General features: G+C 43.8%; 1 protein-coding gene across 3 annotated transcripts in view; it reads left to right on the plus strand.

Annotated features, from left to right (window-relative positions):
- Nucleotides 1-18,573: 18,573 nt before the first annotated feature.
- Nucleotides 18,574-26,788, plus strand: part of LOC115128299 (exostosin-1c) — a 74,493-nt gene continuing 66,278 nt past the window's right edge. The window contains exon 1 of one of the 3 annotated variants that reach the window (XM_029658021.2): nt 18,574-18,721. The gene's annotated coding sequence lies outside the window, so the exon portion shown is untranslated. Of the gene's footprint in view, nt 18,722-19,185; nt 19,801-26,788 lie in introns of those variants that run through there. The other 2 variants (XM_029658020.2, XM_029658024.2) reach the window with 2 other exon arrangements.

Genomic DNA, 26,788 nt, shown 5'->3' on the forward strand with positions numbered 1-26,788 from the left:
GGTTGTCCAGACGCGATGGATTGGCAGGGCTCCGTATCGGCAATAAAAGGGGTCCAGGCCAATTGGCAAAATAGGTATTGTAGCCCAAGGAGTGGCTGATGGACCTCTTCAGCTAGCCGTGAGATGGGCCTAGCATAGGCTAGCTCCAGGCTAATAGGTGCTTGCTTCGGGACAGAGACGTTAGCCAGGAGAAACCAATCAGAGAGCAGCTAGCTAGCTGCGATGATCCAGGTGAAGAGGTTCAGAGCTTGCGGTAAGAATCCGGTGATATGGAGAAAAAGGAGTCCATTAAGCTCTGGGTTGAAACACGCTGTACAGACTGGCAGGAGTTGTCCTGGCTAAAGGTTAGCTGATGACCGCTAGCAGTGGTTAGCTGACTACTAGCTAGTAGCTAGTTAGCTGGCTAGCCTCTGTCGGGGGTTCCGGTTCTAATGTAAAGAAAAAAGCATATCCATATCACATTGGGTGAGGCGGGTTGCAGGAGAGTATGTTGAAATTGGGGTTAAGAAAAATATTTTTAAAAGATATGCGAAGAAAAAATATATAAAAATATATAAATAAAGATAAACAGTTGAAATCAGAAGTTTACATACACTTAGGTTGGAGTCATTAAAACTAGTTTTCAACCACTCCACAAATTTCTTGTAAACTAACTATAGTTTTGGCAAGTCGTTTAGGACATTTGATTTTTCCAACAGTTGTTTACAGACAGATTATTTCACTAATTCACTGTATCACAAGTCAGAAGTGTACATACACTAAGTTGACTGTCCCTTTAAAAAGCTTGGAAAATTCCATAAAAGGATGTCATGGCTTTAGAAGCTTCTGATAGGCTAATTGACATCATTTTAGTCAACTGGAGGTGTACCTGTGGATGTATTTCAATGCCTACCTTCAAACTCAGTGTCTCTTTGCTTGACATCATGGGGAAATCAAAAGAAATCAGCCAAGACCTCAGAAAAATAATTGTAGACCTCCACAAGTCTGGTTCATCCTTTGGAGCAATTTCCAAACGCCTGAAGATACTACGTTCATCTGTACAAACAAAAGTATGCAAGTATAAACACCATGGGACCACTCAGCCATCATACCGCTCAGGAAAGAGACGCGTTCTGTCTCCTAGAGATGAACGTACTTTGGTGCTAAAAGTGCAAATCAATCCCAGAACAACAGCAAAGGACCTTATGAAAATGCTGGAGGAAACAGGTACAAAAGTATCTATATCCACAGTAAAACAAGTCCTATATCGACATAACCTGAATGGCAGTTCAGCGAGGAAGAAGCCACTGCTCCAAAACTGCCATAAAAAAAGCCAGACTACGGTTTGCAACTGCACATGAGGGCAAAGATCGTACTGTATGGAGAAATATCCTCTGGTCTGTTGAAACAAAAATATAACTATTTGGCCATAATGACCATCGTTATGTTTAGAGGAAAAAGGGGGAGGCTTGCAAGCCGAAGAACTCCATCCCAACAGTGAATCACAGGGGTGGCAGCATCATGTTGTGGGGGTGCTTTGCTGCAGGAGGGACTGGTGCACTTCACAAAATAGATGGCATCATTAGGCAAGAAAGTTATGTGGATATATTGAAGCAACATCTCAAGACATCAGTCAGGAAGTTAAAGCTTGGTCGTAAATGGGTCTTCCAAATGGACAATGACCCCAAGCATGCTTCAAAAGTTGTGGCAAAATGGCTTAAGGACAACAAAGTCAAGGTATTGGATTGACCATCACAAAGCAATGACCTCATTACATCATTCTCTCTACTATTATTCTGACATTTCACATTCTTCAAATAAAGTGGTGATCGTAACTGACCTAAAACAGGGAATTTTACTCGGATTAAATGTCAGGAATTGTGAAAAACTGAGTTTAAATGTATTTGGCTAAGGTGTATGTAAACTTCTGACTTCAACTGTATACACGGTACATGACAAGACGAAGACAAAAGACGCTTGACTGCTACGCTATCTTAGACTACTGCAATGCTCTACTTTCTGGCTCCCCGGATTAAACACTAAACAAACTTCAGTTAGTGCTAAACACGGCTGCTAGAATCTTGACTAGAACCCCAAAATTTGATCATATTACTCCAGTGCTAGCCTCTCTACACTGGCTTCCTGTTAAGGCAAGGGCTGATTTCAAGGTTTTACTGCTAACCTACAAAGCATTACATGGGCTTGCTCCTACCTATCTTTCCGATTTGGTCCTGCCGTACATACCTACATGTACACTAATGTCACAAGACGCAGGCCTCCTTACTGTCCCTAGAATTTCTATGAAAACAGCTGCAGGCAGGGCTTTCTCCTATAGAGCTCAATTTTTATGGAATGGTCTGCCTATCCATGTGAGTGACGCAGACTTGGTCTCAACCTTTAAGTCTTTATTGAAGACTCATCTCTTCAGTAGGTCATATGATTGAGTGTAGTCTGGCCCAGGAGTGTGAAGGTGAATGGAATGGCACTGGAGCAACAAACCACCCTATTAAAAAGTTGATTCACCAGCAGGATACAGTATGATTATTTAACCAGTTCTGAAAAAGAAAGACATGTTTCTATACAAAATATCATTATTGTTCCAAATGAAATACCTATGGGGGGAAATATAACTAGACTTTACAACAGTATGTGTTCGGTTTCTTGGTCCCGGTGACTCCTGGGCCCAGCTTGGTCTCATAGACTAGATCTAACATACTAAAAGTAAATCAGAGACAATCAAATGAGTATGATACAGTGTGTTACGTTCGGTATGTTTACATAAGACAGCAGGTTATGTTGGGGTTTGTTCCTTGTTCCTTGTCAATCATTGGCTCATTGGTGAAATTAGCATTCAGACAATATCTTAAATTAAATCAATCAAAAACCTTTGTTAATGCAAATGGAGACAAAAGTTAACAACAGGAACATAGCATGCATGTTTCCGAGTAAGTTCTGCAAAATAGTAAAGGGTCCAAGTTATTTTATTAAGCCGAAGTCCAGCCTTAGTGATTTCACTGCCTACATCATTACCTTCTACTCATGAGACCAAGCCCATGCATACACAGCTATACAAACAAGAGTGTCAGTGTTATTTAAAGGCTCAGCAGTAAATGTCCACTCCCCAAGTTGATTTATAGTGGAATGTCTGACTAGTCTCTTATCTCTTTCACTCTCCTGCAGAGTTCTGTCTCACAGTCGCACATCCCTCAGACCGTTTCTATATAAGAGGCAGAGATGAGAAAAGACTGTGGAACAATATTTAACATTATAATGCAAGCTTGTATCCTTTTCCCTCGTCACGTTATTTCCGGGTTGGAGCGAGCGGTCGCATCTGCACTCGGTCCGCAGGTAGTATTACATTTCATTATAGTACAACGGTTTGATTTGTCTAATCTTATCAATTTCTTCTTAGCTAGCTACACAGCCGTCTTTGTATCATAGATAATTGCGTAATTATCGTATTTCGTCGTCCTAACGCAGTCTACACTGCCCTGCAGCTAGCCAGCTAGCTAACGTCCACCGTTAGCTAGTCCACCGTCTACCGATTAGCAGCACAACTATTACACTCAACTGAACGACTTGATTAGTGTAGTGTTAGCTAGCTACATAGTTGTCTTTGCTGTCTTCGTACCCAAGATAATTGTGTAGTTTAGAGTGTGTAGTTTTATGTCGTCCTTAACTTAGGAGACTCTGCTAGCTAGCCAACAGCTAGCCAACGTCTACCGAACAGAACTTCTGCACTCAACAATCCGGTCGCATTTCGCCGCTCCACAGGTAGTATCACATTTTTTCATTTCATTTCATTACAGTACAACGGCTTGATTTGTTTGATCGTAGCTAGCTACATAGCTAGCTACACAGCCGTCTTTGTATCAAAGATAATTGTGTAGCCTAGAGCGATTTCCTAGGTTAGTTAGCCAGCTATTGTCGTTCTTTTAGCATGGCGTAACGTAATCAACACTGCTAGCTAGCCAGCTAGCCCCGAATAGCAGCACAGTAGAAACTATTACACTCAACGGAACGACTTGATTAGTGTAGTGTCAACAACGCAGCCAATGCCAACTAGCCTACTTAGTCAACAACGCAGCCTCTGCCAGCTAGCCTACTTCAGCAGTACTGTATCATTTTAATCATTTTAGTCAATAAGATTCTTGCTACGTAAGCTTAACTCTCTGAACACTCGTGACGTGTAGTCCACTTGTCATTCCAATCTCCTTTGCATTAGCGTAGCCTCTTGTGTAGCCTGTCAACTATGTGTCTGTCTATCCCTGTTCTCTCCTCTCTGCACAGACCATACAAACGCTCCACACCGCGTGGCCGCGGCCACCTAATCTGGTGGTCCCAGCGCGCACGACCCACGTGGAGTTCCAGGTCTCCGGTAGCCTCTGGAACTGCCGATCTGCGGCCAACAAGGCAGAGTTCATCTCCGCCTATGTCTCCCTCCAGTCCCTCGACTTCTTGGCACTGACGGAAACATGGATCACCACAGACAACACTGCTACTCCTACTGCTCTCTCTTCGTCTGCCCACGTGTTCTCGCACACCCCGAGAGCTTCTGGTCAGCGGGGTGGTGGCACCGGGATCCTCATCTCTCCCAAGTGGTCATTCTCTCTTTCTCCCCTTACCCATCTGTCTATCGCCTCCTTTGAATTCCATGCTGTCACAGTTACCAGCCCTTTCAAGCTTAACATCCTTATCATTTATCGCCCTCCAGGTTCCCTCGGAGAGTTCATCAATGAGCTTGATGCCTTGATAAGCTCCTTTCCTGAGGACGGCTCACCTCTCACAGTTCTGGGCGACTTTAACCTCCCCACGCCTACCTTTGACTCATTCCTCTCTGCCTCCTTCTTTCCACTCCTCTCCTCTTTTGACCTCACCCTCTCACCTTCCCCCCTACTCACAAGGCAGGAAATACGCTCGACCTCATCTTTACTAGATGCTGTTCTTCCACTAACCTCGTTGCAACTCCCCTCCAAGTCTCCGACCACTACCTTGTATCCTTTTCCCTCTCGCTCTCATCCAACACTTCCCACACTGCCCCTACTCGGATGGTATCGCGCCGTCCCAACCTTCGCTCTCTCTCCCCCGCTACTCTCTCCTCTTCCATCCTATCATCTCTTCCCTCTGCTCAAACCTTCTCCAAACTATCTCCTGATTCTGCCTCCTCAACCCTCCTCTCCTCCCTTTCTGCATCCTTTGACTCTCTATGTCCCCTATCCTCCAGGCCGGCTCGGTCCTCCCCTCCCGCTCCGTGGCTCGACGACTCATTGCGAGCTCACAGAACAGGGCTCCGGGCAGCCGAGCGGAAATGGAGGAAAACTCGCCTCCCTGCGGACCTGACATCCTTTCACTCCCTCCTCTCTACATTTTCCTCTTCTCTCTCTGCTGCTAAAGCCACTTTCTACCACTCTAAATTCCAAGCATCTGCCTCTAACCCTAGGAAGCTCTTTGCAACCTTCTCCTCCCTCCTGAATCCTCCTCCCCCTCCCCCCCCCCTCCTCCCTCTCTGCAGATGACTTCGTCAACCATTTTGAAAAGAAGGTCGACGACATCCGATCCTCGTTTGCTAAGTCAAACGACACCGCTGGTTCTGCTCACACTGCCCTACCCTGTGCTCTGACCTCTTTCTCCCCTCTCTCTCAGATGAAATCTCGCGTCTTGTGACGGCCGGCCGCCCTACAACCTGCCCGCTTGACCCTATCCCCTCCTCTCTTCTCCAGACCATTTCCGGAGACCTCCTCCCTTACCTCACCTCGCTCATCAACTCATCCCTGACCGCTGGCTACGTCCCTTCCGTCTTCAAGAGAGCGAGAGTTGCACCCCTTCTGAAAAAACCTACACTCGATCCCTCCGATGTCAACAACTACAGACCAGTATCCCTTCTTTCTTTTCTCTCCAAAACTCTTGAACGTGCCGTCCTTGGCCAGCTCTCCCGCTATCTCTCTCAGAATGACCTTCTTGATCCAAATCAGTCAGGTTTCAAGACTAGTCATTCAACTGAGACTGCTCTTCTCTGTATCACGGAGCGCTCCGCACTGCTAAAGCTAACTCTCTCTCCTCTGCTCTCATCCTTCTAGACCTATCGGCTGCCTTCGATACTGTGAACCATCAGATCCTCCTCTCCACCCTCTCCGAGTTGGGCATCTCCCGGCGCGGCCCACGCTTGGATTGCGTCCTACCTGACAGGTCGCTCCTACCAGGTGGCGTGGCGAGAATCCGTCTCCACACCACGTGCTCTCACCACTGGTGTCCCCAGGGCTCTGTTCTAGGCCCTCTCCTATTCTCGCTATACACCAAGTCACTTGGCTCTGTCATAACCTCACATGGTCTCTCCTATCATTGCTATGCAGACGACACACAATTAATCTTCTCCTTTCCCCCTTCTGATGACCAGGTGGCGAATCGCATCTCTGCATGTCTGGCAGACATATCCGTGTGGATGACGGATCACCACCTCAAGCTGAACCTCGGCAAGACGGAGCTGCTCTTCCTCCCGGGAAGGACTGCCCGTTCCATGATCTCGCCATCACGGTTGACAACTCCATTGTGTCCTCCTCCCAGAGCGCTAAGAACCTTGGCGTGATCCTGGACAACACCCTGTCGTTCTCAACTAACATCAAGGCGGTGGCCCGTTCCTGTAGGTTCATGCTCTACAACATCCGCAGAGTACGACCCTGCCTCACACAGGAAGCAGCGCAGGTCCTAATCCAGGCACTTGTCATCTCCCGTCTGGATTACTGCAACTCGCTGTTGGCTGGGCTCCCTGCCTGTGCCATTAAAACCCCTACAACTCATCCAGAACGCCGCAGCCCGCCTGGTGTTCAACCTTCCCAAGTTCTCTCACGTCACCCCGCTCCTCCGCTCCCTCCACTGGCTTCCAGTTGAAGCTCGCATCCGCTACAAGACCATGGTGCTTGCCTACGGAGCTGTGAGGGGAACGGCACCTCAGTACCTCCAGGCTCTGATCAGGCCCTACACCCAAACAAGGGCACTGCGTTCATCCACCTCTGGCCTGCTCGCCTCCCTACCACTGAGGAAGTACAGTTCCCGCTCAGCCCAGTCAAAACTGTTCGCTGCTCTGGCCCCCAATGGTGGAACAAACTCCTCACGACGCCAGGACAGCGGAGTCAATCACCACCTTCCGGAGACACCTGAAACCCCACCTCTTTAAGGAATACCTAGGATAGGATAAAGTAATCCCTCTCACCCCCTCCCCTGAAAAGATTTAGATGCACTACTGTTCCACTGGAGGTCATAAGGTGAATGCACCAATTTGTAAGTCGCTCTGGATAAGAGCGTCTGCTAAATGACTTCAATGTAAATGTAAAATTGTTAATCTGTAGTCTAGGACCCTATAAATGTAAGGAGGGAGGGGTGTTATAACCCCTCCCCTTCTATTAATACAACATAAGCATAATCAATTATTATAATACATCTAACATTTGGTACCGGCTCTATCAGACGTCTAGCAACCCAAAGGTTGCGTGTTTGAATATCATCATGGACAACTTTAACATTTTAACTAATTAGCAGCTACTTTTTTAGCTACTTTCCATCTATTTAGCATGTTAGCTTATCTTTCCCCTAACCTTCATCCTTTAACCTAACCCTCACTTTAAGCCTTAACTCCAACCCCTAGCCTAGCTAATGTTAGCTACCTAGCTAATATTAGCATTAGCCACCTAGCTAACGTTAGCAACAACAAATTGGAATTCATAACATAAGTTTAGCAAATCTGTAGCATATTGTACGAATTGCAATTCCTAACAAATCATACTATGTTATGTCTATTCCTAAGTCCAGGTTGCTGGGCCTCATTCATAAAGGCAGCATCTCAGAGTAGAAGTACTGATCTAGGATCAAGTCCCCATGTCCATGTAATCTTATTAAGATCTAAAAGGCTAAACTTGTAGCATGATGTACTACAGTACCATTACTGCTTTGTAACTATATCCTGTTTTATCTTACTAAACATGCTCCAAGCTAACACCGAGGCAGACTGGGACAGAAATTCAACACTGGCATTTTAGCTACACCAGCCTACATCACATCACCACAGCATTTCTCAATCTTTAATATACCAGTAACAGCGAAACAGCTCTTTTTAACCAGCTCATGTTAAAAACAAATACAACATGAATAAACACCAATGGAGTATGGTGATACAACTCACCACTAGAACTGTGCCTCTAATTCTGTTGTCTCCCTGCTGTCTGTTTCTGCATCTTCTTTGCTGCCAATGTCTGTCTGTGTTTCTCCTTGATTCACTCTGTTGTCACTCTGTCTATCTGTCTGTGCTTCTACTTGTTCTACTCTGTTGTTACTCGGTTGGTCTGTCTGTGATTCTCCTTGATCTCCTCTATTGACTTTTCTGGGGCACTTGCCTCTCTTGCTTGCTTGCTTTCTTTCCTCAACTTTATGATGGTCCTGAGCGTCATCATTATCTGGTTCACTGTCTGCGCTAGTTCAAGCATCATCCCAGCTGTGAGTGAATAAATACACTTATTAGACAATTATAGGAAACTGATTTGCAGATTTTAAGTGTGTCAATACGTAGACATAATTAGGATTATTGTGTTCATTAGTATTACATAAAAAAGGAACTGGCAGTATATCTGTGTGTCTCCCTCTCTGCTTTCTTCGTACCTCCACTGCACTCGTCCCTGAGCGTCTTTTGTTAAGCCTAGCATCCTTTCTCACGGCACTGGTACCAGAAGACCAGGGGACCACACTGCCTGTACTGAGCTCAGCAACAACTTAGGTGTGAATGATACACATTTATTAGATAAAGAAGAAAAAATATATTTTAGATTTTAGATTCTTCAAAGTGGCCACTCTTTGCCTTGGTGACAGCTTTGAACACTCTTGGCATTCTCTCAACCAGCTTCATGAGAAATGCTTTTCCAACTGTCTTGAAGGAGTTCCCACATATGCTGAGCACTTGTTGGCTGCTTTTCCTTCACTCTGCGGTCCACCTCATCCCAAGCCATCTTAACTGGGTTGAGGTTGGGTGATTATGGAGGCCAGGTCATCTGATACAGCACTCCATCACTCTCCTTCATGGTCAAATAGCCCTATATAGCCTGGCATGTTGGGTCATTGTCCTGTTGAAAAACAAATGATAGCTCCATTAAGCGCAAACCAGATGTGATGGCGTATCGCTGCAGAATGTTGTGGTTGCCATGCTGGTTAAGTGTGCCTTGAATTCTAAGTAAATCACTAACAGTGTCACCAGCAAAGCACCCTCACACCATCACACCTCCTCCTCCATGCTTCATGGTGGAAACCACACATGCGGAGATGATCCATTCACCTACTCTGTGTCTCACAAAGACATGGCAGTTGGATTTTGCGACTGCACTTGAAGAAACTTTAAAAGTTCTTGACATGTTCCGTATTGACTGACGTTCATATCTGAAAGTAAAAGACTGTTGTTTCTCTTTGCTTATTTGAGCAGTTCTTGCCATAATATGGACTTGGTATTTTACCAAATAAGGCTATCTTCTGTATACCACCCCTGCCTTGTAACAACACAACTGATTGGCTCAAACATATTAACAAGGAAAGAAATTCCACAAATTAACTTTTAACCAGGCACCCCTGTTAATTGAAATTCATTCCTGGTGACTATCTCATGAAGCTTGGTGAGAGAATGCCAAGAGTGTGCAAAGCTGTAATGAAGGCAAAGGATGGCTACTTTGAAAAATCTCAAATATAATATATATTTTGATTTGTTTAACTTGTTTGGTCACTACATGATTCCATATGTGTTATTTCATAGTGTTTATGTCTTCACTATTATTCTACAATGTATAAAATAGTAAAAAAATAAAGAAAACCCTTGAATGAGTAGGTGTGTCCTAGGGCCCATTGTCCTGCCATTCATCTGCTGCCATCACCTCATGTTTCAGCATGATAATGCATGGCCCCATGTCACACGGATCTGTATACAATTCCTAGAAGCTGAAAATGTCCTAGGTCCATGGCCTGCATACTCATCAGACATGTCACCCATTGAGCATGTTTGGGATGATCTGGATCGACTTGTACGACAGAGTGTTCCAGTTCCTGACAATATTCAGCAACTTCACACAGCCATTGAAGAGAAGTGGAACAACATTCCACAGGCCACAATCAACAACCTGATCAACTCTATGCGAAGGAGATGTGTCGCGGTGCATGAGGCAAAGCCCCAACCTTTTTTGATCCAAGCCCCAACCTTTTTTGCGGGGGTCTCTGTGACCAACAGATGCATGTCTGTATTCACAGTCATATGAAATCCATAAATTAGAGCCTAATGAATTTATTTCTATTTACTATTTTCCTTAAATGAACAGTAACTCAGTACAATCATTGAAATTGCTGCACGTTGTGTTTATATTTTTGTTCAGTGTATATATTTATTATTTATTGTCAATTTCGACCAGCCCATCCCAATAAAATATGACCGGCCCTTCTGGCATTTGCCAGAATTGCCAGACGGCCAATCCGCCCATGGCTAACACTACGGTGTCCAAGGGGCCAGGGTTCCGGTCTGGAAGCCCAATTTAGACTGCTCCTACAGTTTTGCTTCGGTACTGCAGTTTAACTGACGCCAGGCCCAGAAAGACAATTTCCGTACATGGCCTCATAGAGAAGTCAGATTCAAAAATTCCTAATAAGACACTTTAGTCATCACCTTTGTGCACAAAACTTCCATTCAATTTGTTATAGAGTGATAAATGATGCTGGCTCATCTAACCAATAGGTGGCGCTTTCATCGGTCCTAGGTTGGTAACCGTTCTGTGAGCAATAGAGATAGTTAGTTGAGTATTGGTCTCTGTGATAGATCGTGGAGTAAATCAGTTCCTAATAAATGTCAAGCAAAGATTACATCCTGTGTCCTCCCATTATATGTCGGTCTATTTAAGATATTACAAAATTATTAAAATAATTGTCGCTGGGACCGATTTTTCTTTCTCCAGCACTCACAGCCAAAAGATATTAACATTTTATTTTCATCCAATGTCTGCCATGTTTTTGGATGATGTGATGATGTCTTCGCTGCTCGCGTAGCTCCCTGTGCACACTCAGTCCTAGTACACATGTGATATTGGTCCGTCGAAACCCGGATGCAACCCGGATATAGACGTCCACAAATCGGCGCATGCGAACGTAAGTAGATTACCTTGAAAACAATGGTCGGACATCTTGAACGCAGTCTCCAATTCTTATTATACCTCAGTGATTGTGTCCCGTCTCCTTATTCTTACATGGTGTCAGAAGTAAAAAACTATGACGTTGATTGCCAATCTGTCTCCTGAAACTAGCTCACCTAATGTCATCCTCGGTGAGTGTGGACATTTACAAGCGAAAGGGAACCAGAGATGTTGTGCAAAAGAACAACACTTTTATACATGCTCGCTGAAGTCGTTAGGAAGCCCAGCAGCAGGATGTTTCTGTCCACAGGCTGACTGTGTGTGTGGAGTCTTAGTTGCTAGGCAAAGCTGGGCCCTCACCGAGCAGCACGGTCATCACTAGCTTCCATAGCCAAAAAGTCATAATTATGGATAAACCTCGCCCAGTTCTACAATTTCTTTTTTTTTTATTGTCTTTGAAACCTAACCCTAAATGTAAACTTAAAGAGATGCTCTTATAATTGTGTATACATTTTAGCCAGTAGATCTGAAAGTAGCGCTCATGAGCCAAAAACAGTCCCTGAAAATTGCATACAATCTCACAAATGTGCAGATTTGTGCACCCTTACATCGCTCTCTCTGCTCTGCTGTGGGTGCATCATGTGCATCTTGCTAGCTGTCACTCATATGGCAAGGTGCTGAAGCTTATTGGTTGAAGTCATTGCTCTCTCTCTCTCTCTCTCTCTCTCTCTCTCTCTCTCTCTCTCTCTCTGCTCTGCTGTGGGTGAATTATGTGCATGATGTGAGCTGTCACTCAGATGGAGAGGGGCTGAAGCTCATTGTCTGAAACTAGAATTGCTAGGGGGCTGGCCCACGTGGTGGAAAATGTAGGGAAAATGGCCTAGCACAGATCCAGAAAAAAAGTCCCTTTCAAACTAGGGATTTTGTGTCTAATTAAGGTGAAACAGTAATTCTGCATATAGATTATGCTTATGAGCTACGAATTGACACATCCAGCCCAAAGCGTGAGGTTTAAAAAATACTTAGTAATCGTCAAAGCTCCAGAGCATGTCTTTAACCTTAACCACACTGATAAACTTATGCATAACCCTAACCTTAAATTAAGACCAAAAAGCTCATTTTTGTTTGCATGAAATGTTATGATATTTCCAATTTTAACTTTGGGCATTGGAATCTAGTGGAAACCGAGCAGTACAGAAGGGACAGGAGAGGAGGGAAAAAACACTAGGAGGAGGAAAAGTGTCTCGGCAAGCAGAATAAAACAAAACAAAGATCGAAATGGCAGTGGCAGTTGTACATATAATCAATGAATCAATAAAATGTATTTAGAAAGCCCTTTTTACATCAGCAGATGTCACAAAGTGCTTTTACAGAAACCCAGCCTAAAACCCCAAACAGAAAGCAATGCAGATGTAGAAACACGTTAGCTATAATTCATCCAGAGCCCTTTGACTTCTCAAACACGGGAGAATGGCCAAGATGGATGAGGAGATTTGAGAGGTTTCGTCTGGCATCAGGGCTGAATACAAAACCAGAGGAATATCAGGTGAACTCTCTTAAATATGCTATGGAGGATGCCACTAATTATATTTTGGGAGTATCAATGGACTGATGCAGATAAAAATACAGTGCGTTCAGAAATGATTCAGACCCCTTGACCTTTTCCACATTTTGTTACGTTACAGCCTTATTCAAAAACATATAAAAAAATGTTTTTCCTCGTCTATCTACACACAATTCCCCATACTTATTTACATAAGTATTCAGACCCTTTACTCTGCACATGGTTGAAGCAGCTTTGGCAAATACATTTGCTAAATTTTCTAAAAACGAGTTTTTTCTTTGTCATTATGGGGTAGTGTGTGTAGATCGATGAGGGGGGGGGGGGGACAATTTAAACCATTTTAGAATACGGCTGTAACTTAACAAAATGTGGAAAAAGTAAAGGGGTCTGACTACTTTCTGAACGCACTGTAAGTATGAAGCAGAAAAAGGAGCATTTGGGCAGCACTGTGTTTAAAAGTATTATTTTATTTTTGAGAGAGCTTAATTCAACATGAGATGTCAAGATGAGGGAGAGAGTGCAGAGGCATTCATCCCAGGTGTACACAAGCTGGCTGAGCATGGTAACGTTGGAGTGCTCAAAGAAAAATTGATAAGAGACAGAATTGTTGTTGGAATAATAGACTGTCAGGGGCTGTCGGAAAAGCTACAGTTCGACTCAGACGTGACACTGGCAAAAGCTATTCAAAGAGTCAGACAAAGTGAAACTGTAAAGAAACAGCAAACATTACCGCACAGCAATTCAGTAGGAGGAGTAACCACTACAAATGTGGATCCTGTCAAAGCAAAATTGAATAAAATTCCAACAAAGTGCACAGACAACATACAAAGGGCAAAACAAGACGTGAAAAGCTAAGTGAAAAGAAGTGCAAAAGATGTAGAGGGGGACGAGAACATAGACGGAAGGACTGTCCAGCCAAATGACATGGAATGGCAACTGCTCGGCATCTGACCGTAATGCGCTACAGAGGGTAGTGCTTACGGCCAAGTACATCACTAGGGCCAAGCTTCCTGCCATCCAGGACGTACAGTATATACTAGGCGGTGTCAGAGGACTGACCCAAAAACTGTCAGAGACTCCAGTCACCCAAGTCATAGACTGTTTTCTATGCTACCGCACGGCAAGCGGTAGCAAGCACGCCAAGAATAGGACAAAAAGGCTCCTTAACAGCTTCTACCCCCAGTCCCCCCCTCCATTTATTTTGTACACTGCTGCTACTCGCTGTTTATTATCTATGCATAATAACTTCACCCTTACCAACATGTACAAATTACCTCAACTAACCTGTACCCCCACACATTGACATGGTACCGCCTGTATATAGCCTCACTATTGTTATTTTATTGTGTTACTCTTTATTATTTTTTTGTTTATTCAGTAAATATTTTCTTAACTCTTTATTGAACTGCACTGTTGGTTAAGGGCTTGTAAATAAGCATTTCACAGTAAGGTCTACACTTGTTGTATTCGGCGCAAGTGACAAAGTTTGATGTGTCTCACACTCAATAAAAAGTGTGAGTTTGTCAAGGATGAAATCATTCTCTTGGGTCACAGGAATTCTGCTTTTAGGGCTCCTAAGTGGCGCAGGCACTGCATCTCATAGGCACCGCATCTCATAATAGAGGCATCACTACAGACCCTGGTTCGATTCCAGGCTGTATCACAACCGGCCGTGATTGGGAGTCCCATAGGGCGCACAATTGGCCCAGCGTCGTCCGGGTTAGGGTTTAGCCGGGGTAGGCTGTTGTTGTAAATAATATTTTTTTTCTTAAAACTGACCTGCCTAGTTTAAATAAAGGTTAAATAAAAAAGATATAATTCAGGACTGGAGCCAGATCACAACAAGGTTGAGGCAATCAGGGAGAGGCCGGGGCAATCCGTGTAAAAGGGGCCTTTGCTTGCCATAGAGTTGTGAAGACCATAGTTTCAGACAATGGACCGCAGTTCTCCGCAGAGATCTTCCAAGCTTACGCTCAAGAGAACAACTTCATGCACATCACGAGCAATCCGCGGCACCGCGGAGCATGCTGTACAGACCATCAAAAATCTCTGGAAAAGAGACCTGAAGCAAAGCATAGCGCTGTTGGTGTAGCTAGCCACACCATTGGCACATGGATTCTCTCCAGCACAACTGCTCATGGGGAGACATCTGCGCACAAGCTTACCAAAAACAATGACCAAACTGCTTGCCAAGTGGCTGGATGTACAGGCTTTCTGCAAAATGGATGAGGAAGTAAGGAGGAAGCAAGCAAAGAATTACAACCAACACCACTGCTCAGACCACTACATGACCTCACATCTGGACAGAAAGTGTGGATCACTACAGAACAAACTCTGAGAACAGCCACAACACCGAGATCCTACTTGGTAGAGACTGACAGGGGCGTGCTCAGAAGAAAGAGAATTCACCTTCATTCTGCACTTGAAGGCCTTCTTGCAAGACTGCCTTCCTACATATCCCTTGGCTACTAAGGTTCTGCTATTTTAGAGAATGCAACTGAGAAAATGTATGTTTTTTTCCCCTATTCTTAAACTGACACTGATGAGGAGTGCGTCTGATATGTTCGCAGATCATCAATTCTGGATCAAAGGAATGAAATCCAATCTCGTGAATATAAAGGAAGCCTTTTGTGCTTTGAAATATAATTTGTGTTGTGCTTTGAAATATGATTAATATCATAACAATTACTGACTAAATAATATTATAAAGCTAGGCAATTATTTTGCTAACAGTGCAAATTCATTTCAGGTTGCTTAGATGTTTTTTTATTATTTTTAATTAAAATTTTGTTCAGCCTACACCTTGAACACATAATGGTTTATTGTGTCGAGTAAGATGCAGCCAGTGCATTTGGGAATCCTAAAATGTTTCCATTTGGAGTGAAAGAATCCTGGAATCACATTGAAACTGTGACAGAGGCTGTTGCTAATCCGCAGACGGTGTTGCACAATGATCTCAGTCCTGAGAGATGGAAGATAGGAGATAGGCTAGCTATGATGTCATCATAGGAGCAGCCTGTTAACAGAGCAAGCAGGTCACCTGTGATACAAGTCAGTATTCGATGTCCATCCATGTCTGAGGACATCGGGAGATTACATGGAAACCAGCCACTAGGGGGCAACAGTGAGCCCTGTTACCTTCAAGTAGACAACACTTTTGTTGAGTGTTGTGGGCAGATATAGCGGATAGGCAAAAGCACCTCTGGTTCAAATCCAGCAATAGACAGTTGTTTTTTTATATTTTTCTTTTAAGCCTATCACAAATCTTAATCCTTACCTTAACCATTTGGAGTTAATGCCTAACCTTACGAATTCTGAGTTTAACGCCTAACTTAATCTTGGAACGACACAGAGGAGTAACCAAAGCACTTCGAAATTTGACATTTGGAACCATTTTAAAATTTGATGTTTGAGAATCATGGATGAACATCTAATTCTGACGTTAGCTTGTGAGAGCTTGTCGCAGGACAGAAAACACGGAGCAGCCTCACAAAGGAGGAAGAGACTGTGAGTAGTTACATCTTTTGAACACAAGGAGGCACTAGGTGCATAGACAATGACCAGCGTTTGTGTAGGCCATGTTCACAAAGAGAGCATCTTGATCATCTTACTCACATGAGCAAATACAACCACTTCCTTTCTCTTCATTTTGATTGTTGGCACTTTATACCATAGGGGTACAGAAAACGTGATTGGCATTGTAACATGGAGGGCCTAATTAGGTAATAGCCTAAATTATGAATTGCGTGTGTTTGCAATGAACACCAAGTGTGATAAAATATTAAATTACTGAATTAGTTTTGAATGTTATTTAAATGGCGTGAGATAGGCTAGTTGTTTTTCAGATTTGTCATTTTCCAACCTCTTAGCTTCCTGCTCAAACTAGAATATTATATCACCAGACAAATTCAGAATTTGTCTGCGATATAATGGTTTAGAGTTAAGCAAAGTTCATCTTGAACCCAAATCAATTGCCGACATATCGACACCTTGGGACTAAGGTTCTATCTATTTTGGTCAAAAATGACTTATTCACAAAGAGTTGATCTTTAGGAGGTACTTCACATGTGAGTATGTCCCATATGTGAGATATGTCAGATTTGTGAAAATGTAAACTATACTCAAAATAAAGTTGCACACTCAATGTGTTATCTCCCTGCAATTTAATGGGTATTTACCAATGTTTCGGCATCACTGTGGCTTCTTCAGGGTGAAGAACCCTGAACCCTGCACCCCCAAGAAGGCACAGTGATGCCGAAACATTGGTAAATACACATTAAATTGCTGGGAGATTACACATGGAGTGTGCAACTTTCTTTATTTTGATAGTTTATTCGCCGTTAGTCAGCACCTCCACACAAACTATTATTCAGGGTGTGTGCCAGCTCATGATTTAAAAAAAAATCAGATATGTGAAAATGTAAATCATCCCAATGAAAAGTATCTGTGCAAAAACCATTGGATTTGGTGCTATAAGGTTCCATCTACAATCCAACTACACAAAGCTGGGTTGTCAATACAAAATGATTGTATATAAGTGATGTACTTATTGAGTCATGAAAGAGGAACACGTCACGAAATAGTTCTGAGATCTGAGACTTGAAAACTACTCATCTCAAAATCATATATTTTGCCGATAGAGCCTTATTCCAAGTCTTTGTTTATTCATAGGTTCTGGTTGTCTTTTGCAATTACTTGTTTTTTTTCCCACCACTTTTTCAGAAGAATGGCCCTCACTTATTAAAGGAAAAATTTTGGTATTTGTTTCATTGATCCATTGTTGATATAGTCCCAAAATGTTTTGCATGTCAGCAATCAAGTTTTCAAGATATATAACTTTCAAAATACAGAAATTCAGCCAGTATGATGCATGTTACGTGTTTTGCGTCATATGAGGCAACGTGCATCATAGCGGCTGTATTTCGGTATTTTGAAAGTTATTTTACCTTGATTTCTGACATACAAAATATTTTGGGACAATATCAACAATGGACCAATGAAACAAATACCAAAAGATAATTTTTGGGTGGAATTTTCCTTTAAGCTCTTTATGGTAAAAACAAATACATAGGCTACATGTGCATTTGAGCATGGTTAAGGCCAACTGGAGAGACATTGCTGCGTTTGTCTTTTTCTATTTAAATACGAAAACCATACATAGGAGTATTTCACCAAAATTACAAACATACCACATTTTTTTTGATAACTAGCAAGTCATTTACTGACTTTGGGTGTCAGAGACCAGAAAAGGTGTCATTTTACTGATCCAGAGCTAAGCTTTAGCAAAATTGCTAGTTCTCTATAGGATATAGTGCAATTGTCACTTTTATGAACTATCACTTTAACAAATGTGTGATGAACATTAATTCATATATTTGATGATGTGATTAGAAAGAATGAAGGGTATTATCTTTATTGAATCATTACATGTCTGTAATAAGTTTAACATTCTGTGCCATGTAGACTTTTATGGCTGAACCCAGGTGCGTTTCCACCCCCTTAATCAACGGATTTACAAAGGTCTCAGGATTTTGATGCTCTGCACTTAAGGTACATTTAAGGTGAGGACCGTAATGGGTTATGAAATAAGAATTCACTACAACTTCTGGGATGTGATAACATTGATGCTCAATATCTCAGAACTATGTTTTGCACAAATATAACCTTATAGACCCATGGTCACGATATTTAGGGGTTCACTTCAAAGTCGAAGCCGTTCTGTGTGCGTAATTCAGAGGTTCCAAAGTCCTCTAGTTGCGCGGAACCGCTGGCCAGATGTGTGTATTTTCTATAAATAGCCTACAGCTTTGTGCGACTGAGGTACCTCGGCGCCGCGACAACCAATCACAAACGCAGGGGGCTGGTTGTCTTTGGAACGTTGTGTATGTTAAAAAATGACAATATATCGCAGATATCCATATCTGGTATTGCAGGATAACGTGTGCGTGCATGCGCAGGTGATTTGCAAATGCTTGGCCGAGGAGTGAAAAGGAAATCGGCTGAGAGGGGAACTGCACTTTATTTTGACCCCCCGGTGAGGGTGAGTTCTCTGTCGGGAGAAAGCAGGCGGAGCGCACTGGTGATGTAGGCAGCCCATACCCGGGAAAGAGTACTATGTCTGTATTTAGTCTGTTCAGCAGCCTATATCAATGACTGTATGTTGCACTCCGGAAGTAATGGGATTATTCTCAATCACATAGTACTGTATATGGACAAGTGTTTATAGGAAATGTGGTGATTCTGCATGTGATATCGTGCTCAGTGTCCAAGGGCATTGTGCCTACTGTTCAATATTAATTTCATAAGGGTACGAGCATAGCCTACGGAGTGCATGCTCGGCTCAGCCTCATACTGTCACTGTTGACATATTCTACGAGTAGCCTATGAACCCAACCGATGGCAGCGCATTTGAATGATTGGTCTATTTATAGCCACCTCGATTGTTTATTTCCCCTATGCATTGTTTCAATAGCTTCTACCGAATTGCATCAACGCCCTCGACACACTCACGCTCCGATAAAGGGAATGACACTTGTCGTGACCCAGGGATAGGCTGCAGTCTATGTCTCATATAGGGTAAAGTACTGCTGTCACGTTGAATATTCACTGAGAGGGAATCATATGAAATAATGTGCCAATTTCCTCTCTGCGGAGAAAGCGTGCTGTTGAATGTGGCTCCAGGTAGTGCGAACACCCAAATGATGCCACTGTGGAGAGTGAGAAAACTGTGATTGTAATCGCAGACATAGGCGGAGGGAATCGCCGTGGTGATTATTATTTTTATGGACGCGCCCGGTGTGTATGTTTGCGCGTGTCAGTCGTGTAACACAATCATGTTATACATAGCTCGTAAATCGAGAGGAGCGCCAGTGCATCAACTACATCGATGTATTGATCTACCCTCATGCCGCTAGAAAGGACGCTCAATTTGTATGCAAACACAACGTGCCGCTGTAGCTAGAGGAGCGTCAAGAGAACAGAAGCAAGCAAGCAATTACATATTTGGTTGACAACTATTGCTGACAACTCACGAAGATTACCGACAAGGACTAAATACTTGCTTTTGAAAGTGGATGAGACTGTCTGCCTGTCATTCCCGTAGGACCGCAATAAGTACAGGTAACAACACAATAACCTAGCGGTTAGAGCGTTGGGCCAGAAACCGAGAGGTCGCTGGTTCGAATACCTGAACTGACAAGGTGAAACATCAATCGGTACTCTTGAGCAAGGCACTTAAGCCTAATTTGCGCCAGGGGCGCCGTACTACCATGGCTGTCCCTGTAAAACAACACATTTCACTACACATATTGCGTGTATGTGACATTTTTGTGTTGTTTTACTCTTACGCTGTTTACTAGTTTTCTGAGGGATATAAATATGTAGAACATGATGAAGGTTGAATGCTCTGCTTCAGAAATCTTCTAATATGGGTGTAATTTGGCATTTGTTGCAATAGAACGATGGCATTCGTAAATGACATGTTAAATCTATTAACATAACATTATGCATGACCCTGTTTTTCCAAGGGGTAGACCCTCCGAGATGCCTTTCCTGCACACTCAGATTGGATACACTTGACAGAGCTATAAAGCTCAGTATACCCAATTTCAAGTGAGGTGTCACGACGAATTCTGTGGTGAAGCATTTGGTTGACAGATTTAAATGGTGACATCCCCTGACAATAATTAATTTATGGTATTGACTGATGAAGCGCAGCCAAGGACGGGGACCTGGTCCGAACTGACGCCCCATAAATAATTAGAAATCAAAACACTAAACCTGTGGAATGATTTCACATTCACTGTTACCAAACAGTAATGTCTTTAAAGCGAGCTGAGGGATGGGCAATGGGGAAATGCAACCACACTCAAATTAATAGACTGCAAGGATTGATATCTAAATGAGTTTGAAACCATGCAGTGTTTGTTTGCATTTACATTGCTTACAAACATGGGAGTAAAACAAGCTTATATTTTGGGTTCTGATGTTCTAGATGCTACTTATTATCTATCCATATTAGGAGAACGTGGTCTAGTAAAGGCCGTTAGTCTAGACTGTATGACTCAGCTTGAATGTGATACCATGGTATCTAGAGATGTGGATAGGTGATTGAAAGTGACTCGGATCTCTGCTCCTCTGACACGGATGTGGGACTCATTGCATCATTCACACTTAATATATTACCTTATTTTGTGCCGTGAAGGGCGAGGTACATCATGGCTGCAGGCTGCCTGGTTCTTGATAGGCATCATAGTGGAGGAATCAATGTTTGAATTATAGAATTGCTGGGCACTGCCATAACAAGTCACGGCACCCCCATAAAACACTGGCATCTCCTAAGCATACAAATATTATCTTTTGTCCAGGCCATTCTCACACATCACTCCTTAGAGTCCAACCACACGGATAAGCATTGTGTTTTTCACTGGGCTCATTGTGTAGTCGTGAAATTGTCCTTTAGACCTGATCCAACATTACGTTTTACTTTCATCCCCGTGGTCAAGTTTATTTTCATAATAATCTGATCCCAGATCTGCATATAAGGGGGCATCTTCTGCTTGAGCACCATGTACAGTGCATTTGAAAGTATTCTCAGACCCCTTGACTTTTCAACATTTTGTTATGTTACAGCCTTATTCTAAAATGGATTAAATAAATTGTGTCGAGGCACAGATCTGGGGAAGGGTACCAAAACATTTCTGTGGCATTGGAGGTCCCCAAGAACACAGTGGCCTCCGTCATTCTTAAATGGAAGAAGTTTGGAACCACCAAGACTCTTCCTAGAGCTGGCCGCTCAGCCAAACTGCGCAATCGGAGTAGAAGGGTCTTGGTCAGGGAGGTGACCAAGAACCCGATGGTCACTCGGACAGAGCTTTAGAGTTCCTCTGTGGAGATGGTTGTCCTTCTGGAAGGTTCTCCCATCTCTACAGCACTCCACCAATCAGGCCTTTATGGCCAGATGGAAATCCACTCCTCAGTAAAAGGCACATGACAGCTTCTTGGAGTTTGCCAAAAGGCACCTAAAGGACTCTCATACCATGAGAAACAAGATTCTCTGGTCTGATGAAACCACGATTGAACTCTTTGGCCTGAATGTCAAGAGTCACGTCTGGATAAAACCTGTCACCATCCCTACGGTGAAGCATGGTGGTGGCAGCATCATGCTGTGGGGGATATTTTTTCAGCATCAGGGACTGGGAGACTAGTCAGGATCGAGGGAAAGATGATCGGAGCCAAGTACAGAGAGATCCTTGATGAAAACCTGCTTCAGAGTGCTCAGGACCTCAGACTGGGGACAAGTCTCTGAATGTCCTTGAGTGGCCCAGCCAGAGCCCAGACTTGAATCCGATTGAACATCTCTGGAGAGACCAGAAAATAGCTGTGCAGCGACGCTCCCCATCCATCCTGACAGAGCTTGAGAGGATCTGCAGAGAAGAATGGGAGAAACGTCCCAAATATAGGTGTGCCAAGCTTGTGGCGTCATACCCAAGAAGACTCAAGGCTATAATGGCTGCCAAAGGGGCTTTAACAAAGTACCGAGTAAAGGATCGGAACACTTATATTTGCTCAAATTTAAGCAAAACATTTTTGCTTTGTCATTATGGGTATTGTGTGTAGATTGAGAGGGGGGAAAAAACAATTTAATCAATTTGAGCATAAGGCGGTAATGTAGAAAAATGTGGAAAAAGTAAAGGGGTCTGAATCCTTACCAATTGCCCTGTAGATAGCATGATAAGTTGTGTTCTATATCCCACATGATCTGCTGTGTGAGCAGCACGAGTCGATGCAGAGCTAGCAGCTATAGTTGTTCCAACCCATCTAGTGTGTTTGCTTAATCAGCCCTTGTGGCATCGGAGTGAGAGCAGCATATTATTGAGACACATTTAATCAAGCCAGGTTGTAATTATCATTGAGTTTGGAATTGAAGGCGGTGGGAGGCTAGGCATGGGTCATTCAGGCTAGAGGTAAACATCTTGTTAACAATGTAGGAGTCTCTCACAGACTCTCACCACATAGGGCAACAAGGTTGTATTGGGTAGAAACGCACAGCTATATAAAAAAGAAAAAAAAAAAAAGAAATGTCCTCGTAAAAATACCAGAGCTTAATTAGGTTTATGGTCATTACGGTCCTCAGGTAATCTCTACTAAATGGAACAATTCCACACTACTAGCTCACTGTAGACAGAAAGGAACCCAATTTCGTAACAGCCTTGGTCACGAATAAAACATGCCGCCTCCATTGTAAAAAAAAAAAAAAACCCAGAGCAAATAGAATCACCTAGAAGCCCTTAATGCCTGGGTGCTTGGGCGTTGGTTGGACTGTTCCTGTTTTCCCTTTTTCCCAAAAGCACTATCTGAGATGACCACAAGTCACACCTCGACCACAACCTCAGTCATTCCTGGTCAGGTCTTCCCCACATAAACACACATCCCCACAAGCACACATTGCATGGCACAATAAGGCTAGGACTAGGAGTGCCCCTTGGAATTGTCGCTACGGTTCTCTGGCCTCTAATGACAGAGTCCAGCGCTTAATTTTAGTCTGGCTTCGCCTCTCACCTCAACGCAAGATTTGTTTTTCTTTAGGAACAATTTCCCTGGACTAACGTATGTCCAGCTTTAGTCAAGCAACACACGTTTTGTGTGTGCACAAAAACGCGCACACACACACACACACAGAGCCTACTAACTGAACACGTTGGCAGAAAACGGCCTAACAAGTAGCAGTTCAGCATTTGAGTCTCTGTGTAACTCTATCACGCAGATAGACACTGACTCAGGCATGCCGACTCTGTTCGGGAAAGAATTGAGTTACTATTTTAAAATCAGATGCTGCTGGTCGAGTGTCTATTTATAGTCTACTTTATACACCTATGCAAATCCTTTCCGACGTAGTAGTGCCATTTCCTCATGTACAGAGGAAATGACTACTTCCTTCAGAGTCCAACTCAAGCTCATTTCAGTTTTCAGTCGACAGTTGCTGTAAACACAATTCCATCTACTGCTGATTCAATTGCATTTCCTTCAATAGCTGCAGAGAGACTAGTTTAGTCTTGTGGGAACAGCAAAGTTGAGGGTAGGCAGTCTTCGAGGTCCTGAGGGAGGCAGAGGAGGGATGGATGGATGAGGTTTGAGCAGGCCGCCGGTCCAGCTGTCACCGACACTGACTGAAGCTTGTGAACCAACAACAAAACCCAGAGATGAGGATGCAGTGTAGGCATGGGAGGTAGAGACGTTAGGGTGAGGAAGGATAACTTGGAGTTTGATTGTCTTGCTAATAAAGAGATTTCACGAGGCACCTGTAAAGTTTACGGTGGGGCTTTTAATGCTCAATGCGAACACACAGGTGACAAGTACAAGTGCTGTGTATAAACACACATTGATTAGTCAGAGGAAGGAGTTGCTGTATATTTCACTCCCTACTGCTTTGACGACCCATCTACTTCCTTGTGTGTTAGCCTTCCCACAATGCATTGCAGTATCCTCACACCTCTCAAGTGTCCTTCTTATTTGAATCCACTACTTACCTGAAAAGGCAAGTCACAGTCATCTCAAGTATCCCCCAGAGATACCTTACTCTTTCAAGTCTCAATGCCTTCTTTTGTGTGACAAATGACCTTCTTTCACCCCATATCTCAAGGCTAAGCTGAAATATTTCACAGATACCTTCTTGAGTCTGACATCAACATATTGGCGGTGGAACTAAAAACGAATCCATAACCCTTCTTTACCATATGTGTCAAAGCTTCCTGTCAGACCAGTGATCAACCATACAAAAGATGGAAGGAAGGAAGGACGCAGTCTAAGAGCTTCCAACCAGAACCCTTAAGGTTCCCCTCTGTCTGAATCCTGTACTTTCCCTCAGGCTCCTCAACAGGCCATGTGGCCTTTGTCAGTGCTAGGCCCTACCATACTGATCCATTCATCATTGATCTGTGACAGTGGAGCCACATACTCTCTTAGTAGGAGTCTGGCTGCGTAACTCCTTCTCCAAGGTGTGTGTTTATGTGCATTTGTGTAAAGGCTGTTACTGGCCAGACATGTCCGGGGTTTGTATTGGCCAACATTCATTAGCGCTCCCAGCGCTGTGCTATCTCCCAGCGCTATGCCATCTCCCATCGCTATGCCATCTCCCAGCGCTATGCCATCTCCCAGCGCTATGCCATCTCCCAGCGCTATGCCATCTCCCATCGCTATGCCATCTCCCAGCGCTATGCCATCTCCCATCGCTATGCCATCTCCCATCGCTATGCCATCTCCCAGCGCTATGCCATCTCCCATCGCTATGCCATCTCCCAGCGCTATGCCATCTCCCATCGCTATGCCATCTCCCAGCGCTATGCCATCTCCCAGCGCTATGCCATCTCCCATCGCTATGCCATCTCCCAGCGCTATGCCATCTCCCATCGCTATGCCATCTCCCAGCGCTATGCCATCTCCCATCGCTATGCCATATCCCAGCGCTATGCCATCTCCCATCGCTATGCCATCTCCCAGCGCTGTGCCATCTCCCAGCGCTGTGCCATCTCCCAGCGCTGTGCCATCTCCCAGCGCTGTGCCATCTCCCAGCGCTGTGCCATCTCCCATCGCTATGCCATCTCCCAGCGCTATGCCATCTCCCAGCGCTATGCCATCTCCCATCGCTATGCCATCTCCCAGCGCTATGCCATCTCCCAGCGCTATGCCATCTCCCAGCGCTATGCCATCTCCCATCGCTATGCCATCTCCCAGCGCTATGCCATCTCCCCACGCTATGCCATCTCCCCGCGCTATGCCATCTCCCAGCGCTATGCCATCTCCCATCGCTATGCCATCTCCCAGCGCTATGCCATCTCCCAGCGCTATGCCATCTCCCATCGCTATGCCATCTCCCAGCGCTATGCCATCTACTGCTACACTGCTGTTTTCATTTACACAGTACAACAAACAGGATGGCGATTGGGGTTCTATCGTTGCCTTGCATAATGTTGACAGTTGGTAATGGAGATTACTGATCGATGTGGAGGGAATTAGTTGACATTTCCCTGGTTCTTTGGTGGCCGTGTGAGATTAAACTTTTTGGTGTCTTTCATTTTGAGAAAATATCTCGGTATTAGTTGGAGAAGAAAGTGAGAATCCATCCTTGTCATTACCATCACCCTCATCATTACCTGAACTACAAATCATCAGAGACATTATAGTGCTCGGGTCAGGGTTGGAACCAAAATGTTTTTCCAATCATTCTGAGCAAAACCCCTATATCTTGGGAACAGAAAATTGACATTATTTACCGATTCTCATGATTTCAGAATAACATTTTTGTTCCGGAACACTAGAGATCACTTTCGTTCCGGGTTCTGTTTCCATTCTTCAAAATCGCTGTTTGGTTCTGTTCCCTGAACCAGTTCCAACCCGTAGCTCAGGTTGTCTTTTTTTCTGTCAGACTGGATATATGTCTTAGCCGTGTGTGAGAGTATGCTGAGGTAGATTGAGTTTTACTTCAGCAGGAGAGGCAGGGGATATAAAGCAGAAAGGAAAATCAATGTCTTAACTAAAGGAGCTGGTAAATTATTGATGAGGACTATGTAATGGGATCCCTAGTGTCTGTTTCCTTACAACTTTGTCTGCTTGCCACTGTGCTGTGGGAGAGGAGCTTGGCTGAGCCAAAAACCAACACCCAGATTCTCTATGGCTCTCAGTGAGCTCACCATCTGAGACTACCTGATGTGCGCATACATACATGCATACATACATACATACATACAGTATATCACAAACGTGAGTACACCCCTCACATATTTGTAAATATTTGAGTATATCTTTTCATGTGACAACACTGAAGAAATGACACTTTGCTACAATGTAAAGTAGTGAGTGTACAGCTTGTATAACAGTGTACATTTGCTGTCCCCTCAAAATAACGCAACACACAGCCATTAATGTCTAAACCGCTTGCAACCTAAGTGAGTACACCCCTAAGTAAAAATGTCCAAATTGGGCCCAATTAGCCATTTTCCCTCCCCGGTGTCATGTGACTCGTTAGTGTTACAAGGTCTCAGGTGTGAATGGGGAGCAGGTGTGTTAAATTTGGTGTCATCGCTCTCACACTCCTTCATACTGACTGGTC

The sequence above is a fragment of the Oncorhynchus nerka genome, linkage group LG4 (assembly GCF_034236695.1).
Source record: "Oncorhynchus nerka isolate Pitt River linkage group LG4, Oner_Uvic_2.0, whole genome shotgun sequence".
Classification (NCBI taxonomy): Eukaryota; Metazoa; Chordata; class Actinopteri; order Salmoniformes; family Salmonidae; genus Oncorhynchus; species Oncorhynchus nerka.